The sequence below is a fragment of the Amblyraja radiata genome, chromosome 7 (assembly GCF_010909765.2).
Source record: "Amblyraja radiata isolate CabotCenter1 chromosome 7, sAmbRad1.1.pri, whole genome shotgun sequence".
NCBI classification, from domain to species: Eukaryota; Metazoa; Chordata; class Chondrichthyes; order Rajiformes; family Rajidae; genus Amblyraja; species Amblyraja radiata.
Window position 1 is genome coordinate 33,013,942 of NC_045962.1, and position 12,810 is coordinate 33,026,751.

The window sequence follows — 12,810 nt, forward strand, 5'->3', positions numbered from 1 at the left end:
ACTTCAACTGCATCATTGATGCGGCTGGACGATCCGGCAGTGCCGACAACAGACTGGACAGCACGTCCAAGTTCCTGATGGAAACGGTAAAAGACGCAAAGCTGCACGACGCCTTCAGCGACCCTGCAGGCGGGTCCCAGCCGCGGTTCACCTGGTCGAGATCGGACGGTTTGGCCCGATCCCGGATAGACTTCGTCTTCACCACGAAGGCCGTCACGGTGAGACACACCGACCTCACGCCGGTGTTCTTCTCTGACCACTGCCTCCTTCAGGCTTCCTGTCACCTACAGGAGGACCGGAAGGCAGGCAGAGGGACGTGGAAGTTAAATGTGAAGCTGTTGACCCCGGAGAACGTGGAGGAGCTAAAGAGGGACTACGCACGTTGGAGAACGGTGAGGCCCCTCTTTGACTCCCCGACACTCTGGTGGGAAGCAACCAAGGAGAACATTAAGAGGTTCTTCATAGCCAAAGGGGTTCAGAGAGCAAGACAGAGTCAGAGGGAATTGTGCCAACTCCAGACAGAATTGCAACAACTGCTCCTTCTGCAGTCGAGGGGGGTGGATGTGAGGGAGGAACTTAGAGAGGTGAAGGACCGGCAAGCTCGGCTCTTTACCTCTGAATCCTCCAAGATCATCTTCCGATCCAGGGTCCGCCATGTGGAGCAGGATGAGACGTGCTCACGTTTCTTCTTCCATAAGGTTCACAGGGGGAGCTCTGTGATCAACAGCCTTAGGGAGGAGGACGGCTCGGTAGCATCCTCGCAGACAGACATGATGAGGGTCTGCAAATCCTTTTACTCGGAATTGTATGACCAAAAGGCCACAGACAGCACCGCCTCCCAGAACTTCCTGTTCTCTATCACGGAGGTCTTGGAGGACAGCAAGCAGGAGAGTCTGGACCAACCACTGACCCTAGAGGAGCTGACTGGCTCCATCCGATCCTTTGACTCGAGTAAAACTCCCGGAAGCGATGGCTTACCGGCCGAGTTGTATTCGGCTCTGTGGGACTGGGTGGGCCCGGACCTGCTGGAAGTGTACAACGACATGCTTCTAGCCGGCAGCATGTCAGACTCCATGAGGAAGGGCAGCATCACCCTAATCTACAAGCAGAAGGGGGAGATGAAAGATATAAAGAATTGGAGACCCATAACATTGTTGAATGTAGACTACAAGATCCTGTCTAAGGCCATCGCCAACCGGGTCAAGTCTGCTCTGGGACGGGTGATCCACCCGGACCAAACCTGTGCTGTACCTGGCAGGAAAATCTCAGACAGCCTAGCGCTGCTGAGAGATACCATCGCCTACGTGCAGGACAGACGGGTGGATGCCTGCCTAGTCAGCTTGGACCAGGAGAAGGCCTTCGACAGGATATCGCACACGTACATGAGGGACGTGCTCTCCAAAATGGGTTTTGGGGAGGGAATCCGAAATTGGATCAAACTGCTCTACACCGACATCCGTAGTGCAGTCCAAATCAATGGGTGGGAATCAGACAGTTTCCCTGTAAGGTCTGGAGTCAGGCAGGGTTGCCCTCTCTCTCCTGTCTTGTTTGTCTGCTGTATTGAACCTTTTGCCGAGTCCATCAGGAAGGATGCGAGCATAAGAGGAGTGACATTGCCAGGCAGTGGGGGCATTCAGGTCAAGACCTCCCTGTACATGGACGATGTCGCCGTCTTCTGCTCGGATCCAAGGTCGGTCCGCAGATTGATCAGCATCTGTGACCAGTTTGAGTCGGCCACGGGAGCCAGGGTGAACCGCAGGAAGAGCGAGGCCATGCTCTTTGGCAACTGGCCCGACCGATCTTCCATCCCCTTCACCATCAAGCCTGACTTCTTGAAGGTGCTGGGAATCTGGTTCGGGGGGGCTGAGTCGAGTAACAAGAATTGGCTGGAGCGGATAGCCAGGGTGGGGAGGAAGCTGGAGCTGTGGAAGCAACGCTCCCTCTCCATAACCGGGAAAAATTTGGTCATCAGGTGTGAGGTGCTCTCGGGTCTGCTGTACTTGGCACAGGTGTGGCCTGTCCCTCCCTCCTATGCCACGGGGATCACCCGGGCCGTCTTCCAGTTCATCTGGGGGTCGAGGATGGACCGGGTACGACGGGTCACCATGTACAAGTCGGCAGACAACGGGGGCAAAAGCGTGCCCAACGTCGCCCTCATCCTGATGGCCACCTTTGTGTGTGGCTGCATCAGGCGGAGTGTAGAGCCAAGGCACGTGGGCACTAAGTGCCACTACCTGCTGAGGTTCTACCTGTCCCCGGTGTTGCGAAGGATGGGCCTGGCGCAGATGCCACGCAATGTACCAGTCAGCTGGACATTGCCGCCCCATCTGACGTCTGTTGACAGGTTCTTCCGGACCAACACCTTTGACCACAAGTCCATCGGGCAGTGGTCAGCACGTAATGTCCTGCAGGCACTGCAGGGAAAGGACTCGATGGATCCGGTGGCGTGGTTCCCAGAGCAGACTGCCCAGCTTGTCTGGCAAAATGCCTCATCGCCAGAACTGACCAACAAGCACCAAGACCTGGCTTGGCTGGCGGTGAGGGGAGCCCTCTCAGTTAGATCCTTCCTGCACCGTCGGAACCTCACTACCAGCGCACGCTGCCCCCGGGACGGTTGCTATGGAGAGGAGACGGTTGCCCACCTCTTTGCAGAGTGTGGATTTGCAAAACGAGTCTGGAGAGGTATGAAAGGGTCCCTGGAACGATTTATCCCGAACAGCTCCGTCACAGAGGACTCTGTGATTTACGGACTGTTCCCAGGGACACATTCAGAGACTGACATCGAGTGCTGCTGGAGGGTCATCAACTCGGTGAAAGACGCTCTTTGGTCTGCCCGAGCGTTGCTCACCACCCAGCAGAGCGAGATGTCCGTCAGGGAATGTTGCCGACTGGCCCACTGCAGACTGCAGGAGTACGTGCTAAGGGACTCGCTGAAGCTTGGTGCAGCCAACGCCAAGGCTCGGTGGGGGAGGGCCACAGTCTAGGGTCCTTCCGCTGCTGGACATGGGGGGCACAGTATGGTGGAGACGCCCCTCAAATTAAATTAAATTAAGGGAAGGTATCCCACACCAGAGGGCCACATGAGTGGCACGGGTGGGGGACATTTTTTGTGGAACTTGAAATGTCAGATGGAAATTTTCGCACTTTGTACACATTGTATATATTTATTACTTGAACAGGGGCCACAGAGTGGCACTGGTGGGGGACTGTTTGGTGAAATTTGACAAATGTAAAAAAATTGTACTGGAAAAAGTTTGTATAGTCTCCGAAAATGTCGGATGAAATTTGTTTTGAATGGTTCAGAAATTGTATATATTTACCAATTGAATAAAGTATATTTTGAAATAAAAAAAAAAAAAAATAAAAAAATCTGTGGAGGGAATGGACAGACAACGTTTCGGGTCAGGACCCTTCTTCAGACTGGAAGCTCTGTCATGCACTCTCGTTTCCAGCTTCCACCCCTCGTGTTATAATCAGTCTGGTTCCTGACCCAAGCGTTATCTGTCCATTTCCACATTCCCACATTTCCTTCCGTGCTGTGTCTTTTAAGTCTAAAGTCTAAAGGTTTGTAGGTAGACTGGCTTCTGTAAATTGTAAATTCTCCCTAGTACGTAGGATAGTGTTAGCTAGGTGATTATTGGTCAGCAGGGACTGGGTGGGCTGAAGGGCCTCTTTCCATGCTGTAGTTCTAAACTAAACACACCAAAGCTCCTTGTTCTGCTCGGAAACACCGGCATTTACCAACTAAACCAGGTGGAAAATTTGCTCAGCTGATCACCAAATTACAAAGCAAAAACACGTCTACAGATTGCACAGCCTTGCACTGTGAAATTTATTAACGAGTGCAGGTCAGATTAACCTGAGACATGCTCATTGATTTCACTTTATAAAGCTCTGCGACAGAATTTACTTTTCATGTGACCTAATTGAGTTGATTAAATGTTTCAATTAATACTTTAATACCTCTAGTGCTTTAATTTTTAAACACATTTTAATAATTCAAATTTTCTCAATTGTTTTATTAATTTTTAACAGTTTTGGAGTGTTATTTCTATGTCAAATGCAGCTTTAGTCATAGAGTTATACAGCGTGGAAACAGGCCTTTCAGCCCAACGTCCACGCCGACCAACATGTCCCATCTATACTAAACCCACCTGCCTGCGTTTGGCCCACATCCCTCTAAACTTGTCCTATCCATGTACCTGTCCAAATGCTTCTTAATCAATGGTATCTGCCTCAACTACCTCATCTGGCAGCTTGTTCCACATACTTACCATCCTTTGTGTAAAAAAGGTTGCCCCTCAGGTTCCTATTAAATCTTTCCCCCCTCACCTAAAACCTATATCCTCTGGTTCACGATTCCTGTTGTGTTTGACGGATAATAACTCAATATCGACTCATGTTGTACCGTGTCAGTAAGTGGGTTTATTCAAGCCAAGATGGCTGCCTGCCTGATTATAGGGGCAAGCCCTCATGTGGTGACTGTAAGGACAGTCTTACATAGATACAACATATTTTCCCCTCCTTGTAAATGAAGGTGATCATTTAAGTCCAGTTATCAAATCAAATAAAAGTCCATATGAAATCAGTCCAAAGTCCTTTCAAATTTCATGTCCTCTATTAGTAAACGGAAGTCCAAAAAATAACTGCTCAGTGAATACAACGGCTTATTATTCACAGCTGAAAATCTTGCAGATACTGAGGTCTCCTCTTCTGTCGCTGAGAGCGTGGAGAGGGATTTGGCTGCTCTGCTGTATGCTGACCGCAATCGCTGTCTTGACTGGATATCGGGAAAGGAAAAGCATCCGGTTCGTTTTCTTCCTGTCTCTGTCTGCTTGTGATAAGTCGCCTCGCTATCCATCTGGTGTCATCTTGGAGGAGGTACGCATTCTCCGTTTTATCTGGATCGGCTTTGAGAGTGCGAGCTTATGCTGCCTGTTTGGGCAGCTGGTTCGTACCCAGTCGCCAACCTTGAACCGCGACGCTCATACTCTGCGTTTGGCATCACAGTACATTTTCCCTTTCGCTTGTCTGTGTGCTATCATTTCCGCCCTCGCCTTTGTGTCTGGATTTGGGCGCGATAATGGTTGAAGAGCATTCAGTTTCGTTCGCAGGTTTCACACTATCATCAGCCCTGCTGGCGTTTTCCCAGTCAGTGTGTGCGGTGTGGATCTGTATGATCGGAGGAGGATATGGATTGACTGTTCGAATGTTTCCTCTCCGACATGTTCGCTTTTACGCTTTCTTTGATCACTCGATTGAATCGTTCAACCCCGCCGTTCGATTGGGGGTTGTATCGTGACGTCCGCTGATGTTGAATGTCGTAGGTCGCGAGGATGGTAGAGAACTGTTCAGATATGAACTGTGGGCTGTTGTCTGTCGTTATGACCTCCGGCAGTCCCACTTGGTGAGCAGCTTTTCGAGAATCGCGATGATCGAGCTTGTCGTGACTGAAGAAGTAGTAGCGATCTCAGGCCACTTGCTGTGGAGATCATGTACTTCTTCGTGCAGCTTGCACCTCTCCGAAGATGTCGAAGATGCAAGTACTTCCATGGTTTGTCCAGCCATGGGATTAGCTGAAGAGGGGCAGGACGTGGTTTTGTTGACTTCTCGCTAATTGTGCATGTTTCACAAATGTTGCCGAAATCTTCTACGCGACGATCTATTGCTGGCCACCACACTGCCTTGTGACACCGTTGTTTCATCTTAACAACGCCCGGGTATCCTTCGTGTGCCAATTGTAACACGCGGTGTTGCAGTGATTTGGGTATAACCATTCGAGTTCCGCGTGTGACACATGTATCGTCAAACACTGCCAGTTCGCGGCGTACCCGGTGGTACGGAACCAAGTCGTCTGCTATCTCCTTGGGCCAGTCCGTCTTAAGATACTGGCAGACGGTTGCAATGTGCCGTCAGCTGTCGACTCTGCTTTCAGGTCTTCCCGCGTTACTAGATTCGCGGTCCCGTTCGAAATCACCACGAGAACGTAGTCGTCGATGCCGCTTGAAGCGACGCTATCGCGTGTGCGTGCGGATGCCACCGTTGGGACTCGACTGAGCATGTCTGTGATGCGATTGCGTGAACCTGCGAGGTATTCGACTTCGAAGTTGTACTGATGAAGACGATCGGACCATCTGTAGATCCGGAGCGGTCAATGTCGTGAGCAGTGTCCAGTAACGTAGTTAGCGCTTGGTGATCCGTACGGAGAGTGAATAGTCTCCCGTATAGGCATACGTGCCAGTGTAGATGCATCACACGCGTAGATGCACGCTAATGCTTCGTGTTCCCCGGTGGAGTACTTGCGTTCAGTTGCAGTAAAGGGACGGGACGCGAATGTGATCGGTCGTTCGCTTCCATCGATACCCTGCGAGAACACTACTCCGAGCGCGATACTGGAAGCGTTTGTTGTGACGTACGTTTCAGCACTTGTGTCGAAGTGCGCGAGAACAGGCGGAGATGCTATTTTGTCTTTCAGCGTGTTGAACACAATGTCCTGCTCACTTGTCCATTCCCACTGTGTGTCTTTCCGTAGCAGCTTCTGTCGCGGTTCTGCGATCTGCGCGTAATGCGGCACAAACTTGCGGTAGATGTTGGTGGTGCCCAGAAATGAAGCTAACTATTTCGTGTTAGTTGGGGTGGGAAGAGCGTTGATGGCTTGGACATTGTCCTGAGTAGGCTCAACTCCAGTCGCTGTCACTCTGTACCGGAGAAAATCGATCTCGGATGCTGCAAATGTGCACTTTGCTGCGTTGAGCGTCAAGTTGTGTTGCGAGAGACGAGCTAACACTGCATCCGGTCGTCGATCGTGTTCCTCCTTGTCCCTGCCATGGACCACGACATCGTTGATGAGGTTGAGTGTTCCGTCAATGTCTGGCAGAACCGACGCCACGAGTTTTTGAGATGCGATAGGCTCTGAGCACAGTCCATACGGCATCCTACGGTACTGAAATACTCCTTCATGTGTGATAAATGCTGTCAAATGGTAGCTTCGGAGCATGTCCAGTTTTGTGAACACTGTTGAACCGTGGAACGACGCAGCTAGCTCTTGTATTGTTGGCAGAGGATATTTGTCCGGAATGATGGCTTTGTTGACCGATTTGAGATCGATGCAAAGTCTGAGTTCACCGTTCTTACATCGCTATCGATTCGATATCCAAGGGGATGAATCGATGCGTTCAATGATACCATCATTTTCGAGTCGCTTCAGTTCAGTTGAGACTTCCGAGCGAATGGAAAATGGTAGACGCCGTAGGCGTTGTGAAACAGGCGGGACTGATGTGTCTACACTAGGTGCGTGGCAGTACCCTTTAACTACCCCAAAACCCAAGAAAAGGGAAGGATACTCATGCCCATAGTCCGCGTCGCTGATCACATTGATGTTCGTGCCGGTTGAGTCCCGAAGCTTGAAACCTAATCGATCTGAAAACAGCCACCATAGTGCCGGTGCCGAAAAAGTCCAAAATCACCAACCTCAACGACTACCGCCCGGTTGCCCTGACTCCAATCCCTATGAAGTGCTTCGAAAGGCTGGTCCTCTCCCACATCAAATCCAGCATCCCTGCCTCACTGGACTCCCATCAATTTGCATACAGGGCAAATAGATCGACAGAGGATGCCATCTCTCTGGCCCTTCACACTGTCCTGACTCACCTGGACAGACAGGGCACGTATGTGAGGATGCTCTTCATTGACTATAGCTCTGCATTCAATACGGTCATCCCCACCAAGCTCACCACCAAACTCCACCAGCTAGGCCTCAGCTCGCCAATATGCGATTGGATCCTGAACTTTCTGACGGAGCGACCGCAGGCAGTGAGACTGGGCCCGCACCTGTCCTCCACTATCACCCTGAGCACCGGCACACCACAGGGCTGTGTACTAAGCCCCATGCTCTACTCCCTCTTCACTCACGACTGTGTCCCTGCATTCGACACCAACACCATCGTGAAGTTTGCAGACGACACAACAGTGATTGGGCTGATCACCGACGGTGATGAAACAAACTACAGAGCGGAGGTGCAGAACCTGGCGGACTGGTGCGCCAATAACAACTTGGCACTAAACACCTCCAAGACCAAGGAGCTGATTATTGACTTCAGGAGGTCCCATACTGGAGAACACGCCCCAATCTCCATTTACGGGGAAAGTGTGGAGAGAGTGTCCAGCTTTAAGTTTCTGGGCACTCACATTTCAGAAGACCTCACATGGTCCACAAACACCGCTGCGCTGGTCAAGAAGGCACAGCAACGACTGTTCATCCTGAGGACATTAAAAAAGACTGGTCTGCCCCAACAGCTGCTGACAACATTCTACCGCTGCACCACAGAGAGCATATTAACGTATGGCATCTCTGTGTGGTATCTCAGCTGCACGGAGACGGAGAGGAGAGCTCTTCAGCGCGTCGTCAACAGAGCGCAGCGGATCATCGGGATAGAGCTACCAGCCTTGGAGGGCATCTACCACACGCGGTGCCTCAGGAAGGCCCTCAGCATCCATAAGGACTCATCACACCCCTGTCACGGTCTGTTTCAACTACTTCCCTCCGGCAGACGTTACAAGGCCTTCTACGCCCGAACCTCCAGACTCAGGAACAGTTTTATCCCAAGAGCTATAGCGGCTCTGAACCGGCCCTAATGAGTGCCCCCCCACCCACTCCCTTTGGACAGTCTCCCTCAGATGGTCACGTCAATCAATTCAGCTTGCTTATTTATGTATTGTATTTATTTACCTTTCTTGTACATCAGTGGAGCTGCACACTAAATCTCGTTGCACTGACGTGCAATGACAATAAAATATATTATTATTATTATTATTATTATTATTGTTATTATCAAACAAATTGACTCCCATCAGACTCTTTCCTTCTGCGACGTAGAATGTGAAGCTATCGAGCTTAACTCCTTTGTAGCAGACAGGAACTGTCACTAGCCCTCCCGTGGGTACGGTTGAACCATCATAAATGTGAAGAGTGTCCCTCGGGGGAGCAAGTGGGTAGTCTGAAAAGTAGGTTTTGTAGAGGTCGACGCTCAAAATTGAAACCTTCGCCCCCACATCTATGAGAAGCGATACCGAGGTCCCAGCGATCTCAACCCTGCAGTCTTTGAAAGCACCTGTTGACCGAACATCCTGGTCAGCCCTGTCCTTCATGGAGTATACGTTGTGTACACCCGGAGATTCATCGTCTACATGGCAGACAGATGACGCTTTCTTCTTCGACGACCGGCAGACTTTCGCGAAGTGATTCAGCTTTGAACACGTGTTGCACCGTCTACCGTAAGCTGGACATCCCTTAGGAGCGTGTGTCCAGCCATCAATTCGGACACTGCTTGGTTGAGTGATTGTTTTTTGACTGTTTCTGAATGCCCTGCACTGGTGCTGTGTTCTTCTGATGAGATGAATGACCAGATGCTCCCTCAGTGCTTGCCATTGAATGTTGTTTGAGCACCTTGGCATCATGCATCGCACTTTCAATTTGCACGGCTAATTCTTGTGCCATTTTGAGTTTGAGATCATCATCCTCCATTAGAAGGAGCTCTCTGATCCGCAGGATAGAAGTCTTTTCTATCAGCTGGTCTCTCACCAACTCATCAGTCAGTTCCCCAAAATTGCACTTTGCAGCTAGTTCTATCAATGAAGAAACAAATTGCTTCACTGGTTCGCCATGTCCCTGTGAACGTTGACGAAAACGGTATCTCTCTATCATCACACTTGTCTTTGGGCCAAAATATTTGCCAAGTGCAGTAACAGCATTACTGTACTTACTCGTTGCAGCACTGCCCAACTGCGCTGTTCCTCCGTTCCGAGGCAATGCAGCAGGATCGCTCGGCGGCGAGCGTCCGATATGGCCTTGCTATCCAGGCCACTTGCGATCAAGCATGTGGTGAAACTTTCGAACCATCGTGTCCATGGTACAGGAGGCTCTCCTGGACTTTCCAAGCATGGAGATGGGGCAGCGAGAGTTAAACTCGCCATCCTTGTCGCCAGATGTTGTGTTTGACGGATAATAACTCAATATCGACTCTTGTTGGTTCTACCGTGTCAGTAAGTGGGTTTATTCAAGCCAAGATGGCTGCCTGCCTGATTCCGAGAAAAACATAGATATAGGGGCAGAGCCCCCTTGTGGTGACTGTAAGGACAGTCTTACATAGATACAAACATTCCCCTACTCGGGGTAAGAGACTCTATGCATTTACCCTATCTATTCCTCTCATGATTTTATACGCCTCTATAAGATCACCCCCTCATCCTCCAGCGTTCCAATGAAGAGTCCTAGCCTGCTCAATCTCTCCCAATAACTTAGGCCCTCAGGTCCTGACAACATTCTCGTAAACCTTTTCCCACCATTTCCAGCTAAACAGCATCTTTCCTATGATATACACAAAATGCTGGAGTGACTCAGTGGGTCAGGCAGCATCTCTGGAGAAAAGAATAGGTTTTGGCAGTCGCAAGAACGACAACTGAGTTTTCAAACGAATTTTATTCACAAAATCACTTCTCAGTTCACAGGCCCTCACGACACGTCTGGCCACATCGGTGGTCAGCACTGAACTAACACGCGAAAGCAAAACCGCGCGAAAACAAGCAGCCCCTCCCGAGTCACGTGACCACGGCTTCCGAACGCCGGGTTCGATACCTGCGTGCGCCAGCAGGCGCCGCTTCATGGTGACATTTAGGTGACAATAGGAGACTATTAACACAGAGAGTGGTGGGTACCTGGAACATGCTGCCAAGGGTAGTGGTGGAGGCAGATACAATAGTGGCGTTTAAGAGGCTTTTAAATAGGCACATGGAAGTGCAGGGAATAGAGTGATATGGATCATGCAACAAAATGGGATCACCTTAACTTGTGGCATCATGTTTAGCACAAACATTATGGGCAGAAAGGCCTATTCCTGTGCTGTACTGTTCTCTGTAGAATCAAAGAACGGCAGGTGCTGGTTTACGAAAAAGGACACAAAATGCCGGAGTAACTGATTAGGTCAGGCAGCATCTCTGGAGAATATGGATAGGTGACGTTTCGAGTCGGGTCGGGTTTTGGTCTGAAGATGCATCTCGGTCGGAAACATCACCTATCCATGATCTCCAGAGATGCTGCCTGACCCGCTGAGTTACTCCAGCATTTTTTGTCCTGTGCTGTCCTATGTTCTATGTTCTGTGTGCTAAAATGCATTTGAAATGCCAGAGTACAAGCTCCAGTTGTACAGGGGTTCTGATGAAGAAAGAAGAAAGGATATTAACCACTTTCCCAATCTGTATATCATTAGGTGTAAATATAATTGATCAGGTTCCATTGTATCCATTATATCTATTGCCTGTTAATACTTGTGTCGGAAGGAACTGCAGATGCTGGTGTAAAGCGAAGATAGACACAAAATCCTGGAGTAACTGGAGGCAGCATCTCTGGAGAGAAGGAATGGCCCTTCAGAAGAAGAATCTCGACCCAAAACGTCACCTATTCCAGCAGCTCTACCAGGCTCTATCCAAAGACACAAAGTGCAGAGTAATTCACCAGGTCAGGCAGCATCTCTGATGTTTTGGGTCAGGACTCTTCTTAAGACTTTCAAGCTGAGTTACTCCACTACTTTGTATCTTTTTATGCAAAACTAGCATCTGCACTTCCTATTTTTCCCAGAGAGGCTGTATGAACCGTCCAATTACTCCAGCACTTTGGGTCTTTTTATGTAAACCAGAATCTGCAGTTCCTTATTTCCCCAGAGATATTGCTGACCCGTTGAGTTACTCCAACTCCTTGTGCCTCCGTCTGTTGTGTAGAGCATATTAATAAATATAAAAGTATAGTAGCATCTTTAGTTTAGTTTGTCAGGTGTACCGAGGTACTGTGAAAATGATTTTCTTTTGGTTGCGTGCTATCTTGTCAGCGAAAACACTATACATGATTACAATAAAGCCGCCCACAGTGTACAGGTCACTCCTCTCCTGTCCCATCAGGCAAGAGGTACAGAAGTGTGAATATGCACATCTCCTGATTCAGGGACAGTTTCTTCCCAGATGTCATCAGGCAACTGAATCGTCCTCTCACCTGCTAGAGAGCGGTCCTGACCTCCCATCTACCTCATTGGAGGCCCTCGGACTATCCATAACTGGATTTTACTGGACTATATCTTGCAGTAAACGTTATTCCCTTTATCCTGTATCTGCACACTGTGGATGATTCGATTGTAATCACGTATCTTTCTGCGGACTGGATAGCACGCAACAAAAAAATGTTTTTCACTGTACCTCGGTACACGTGACATTAAATTAAAGATGCTCTTTAGTTCTACTATACTTTTATAATTATTCCAACGTTTTTAAACTTCTGTACCTCTTGCCTAATTGGGAGAGGGAAGAGCTGAACACTGTGGACGGCTTGATTGTAATCAAGGTCGAAGGGGGCGCTGCATTGGCAGCAGCCTGTCGGCAGCGTGTCCGTTTTTTTTCAACTTTTTAAATTTTTTTAGTATGTTTAAAAGTCTGTTTTTAATGTTTCTTTGTGTGTTAAGTGTGGGGGGTGGTGTGGGGGGGTAAGGGGGAAACCGTTTCGGCCGCCTCTTCCATGGAGAGGCGACTTTTTCAGGTCGCCTCCCCCGTGGCCTAACAGCAAGGATCGGCGCGGACTTTCCCGGAGACGCGCCTGGAGCTTCAGCGGCGGGCGCAGCGTGGACTCTCGGCGCGGAGTGGGTGAGACCTCGCTGGAGGGGAGCGCTCCGTTACGCTGGCCCGCGGCAGCCGGCAGCCGGCAGTCTGAAGCCGCAGTCTGCAGAACTCCAGCTGGTGCGGCGTCTACAGCCCGGGATCCCTCGTGGAGGA